The sequence below is a fragment of the Macrotis lagotis genome, chromosome 5 (assembly GCF_037893015.1).
Source record: "Macrotis lagotis isolate mMagLag1 chromosome 5, bilby.v1.9.chrom.fasta, whole genome shotgun sequence".
NCBI lineage: Eukaryota > Metazoa > Chordata > Mammalia > Peramelemorphia > Peramelidae > Macrotis > Macrotis lagotis.
Genome location: NC_133662.1, coordinates 123,943,913 through 123,945,547, shown reverse-complemented (window position 1 = coordinate 123,945,547; position 1,635 = coordinate 123,943,913). Strand labels below are relative to the sequence as shown.

At 37.4% G+C, this 1,635-nt stretch overlaps 1 non-coding gene across 1 annotated transcript; it reads left to right on the top strand.

Moving 5' to 3' along the window:
• Window positions 1–438: 438 nt before the first annotated feature.
• Window positions 439–545, top strand: LOC141490363 (U6 spliceosomal RNA). Its single transcript, XR_012469191.1, has one exon. It is a non-coding gene; the product is annotated as a U6 spliceosomal RNA (small nuclear RNA).
• The last annotated feature ends 1,090 nt before the right edge of the window (window positions 546–1,635 follow it).

Sequence of the window (1,635 nt, the reverse complement as noted above, 5' to 3'; positions counted from 1 at the left end):
TATTTCCATCAACCTCAATCCTAACCTTCTTTTTCCTCTTCCCAGCTCTCATGGCAATATGCCACTTTTGATCTGCGAAGTTCTCCCACTGTGGTACCTTGTACTCAATAATTAACAAACCTCATCTCATTGAATATCATTTCTTCTATTATTCCTTCAACTTTCTGGTTTTCACTAATGTGATTTCCCAGATGACACTAAGCTATTTATTGTCATTCCAGGCTACAATTTCATTCATACCTCACTGGTCCTAGTGACAGAGTTGAAATACTACTTTTTTTTTCCCCACTGCAACTTCTCCACCCTCTACAGACATCATTCAACAACTTTTCTTCTTTGAAGTTTAAGCATTCCAAACTTGCAACCCAATCTAAATAGTAGTAGTATCTTAAAAAAACTCCAGTATGTTGTTTCTTCTTTCTCAAAGAGTTCAGGACTGTGCTCACTTCAGCAGCACATATACTAAAATTGGAATGATACAGAGAAGATTAGCATGGCTCCTGCGCAAGGATGACACACAAATTCATGAAGCATTCCATATTTTTGAAACAATGTAAAGACTGGCAAACTGCCTTCTGTGGGGGGGGGGAGGAAGCAAGATTAGGGGAAAAATTGTAAAACTCAAAAGAAATAAAATCTTTAAAAGAAAAAAGATTACCAATTTTTGGAGGTCCATTTAGGAAGCTCTGCCATGTAAGCTCCTTGATTACAAGGATGCCTTATTTTTCCTTCTTGTATGTTGAGTCCCTTTGTCATCTTTGTATTTCTAGTGCCTTACAGACAGTTAGCAATGATTGTTGAATTGAAAAAAAAGAGTTCAGGACCTGATGTGAATGAATGAATAAATGAGTGAACAAATGAATGAATGAAAAAAAAAAATTTAGTGCTTTCCATGTGCAAAGCCCTAAGTTAAGCATTCAGGAAACAAAGAGAAAGGTAAGAAAGACCTTGCTCTCAAGGAGTTCACTTTCTAAAGAGGGAAAACAACACAATGGGAATATTTCAGCTTCAAGTCAAATGAAAAATGTCATGGTCCTTAGGATGCAATGGCAAAACAGGTGATAATACTTTTTTGAATGTCATTTCCACCAATAAAAATCATAGCACTTTCTAATATTAAACCACTTGACAGTCCTAAAGCCTTTGATGATCAGAACTTTTCTTTTCTAGGTCTTCAATAGATGTGTCTGTAGGAGTTTCAGTAGTCATTACCTGGATGCATTCCTTCAAGGGTGGTTTCTCAGTATGATGACTATGGACACTCGATTTGAAGTATTGTTATTACCAGAACTCTTAGGTACAGTGTCCTGGGGATGAGATACATAGAGATTATGGTGGTAGTGGTGGTGATTTGACTTGTTATATGCTCTCCTTCAGGGCTCTTTTTTTCTTCAACCAGTCTGGCTTGACTGCCCTATAAATAGTAGCTGGAGAAGTTGGTGGGGATGACTGACCTCTTCTCCATAGGAATAGCTTCCTTAGGAGATAACGACCAAAAGCAGAACTGTGGTCTTCCTCTCTATCCCAACTCTTTCCTTAATTCTTAAGGATTTCAACATACATGTTGATGTTTTCTCAAATACCCTAACTTCCCAGTTCCTCAATCTATTCATAATATGTTCCTCCTCTTTACCT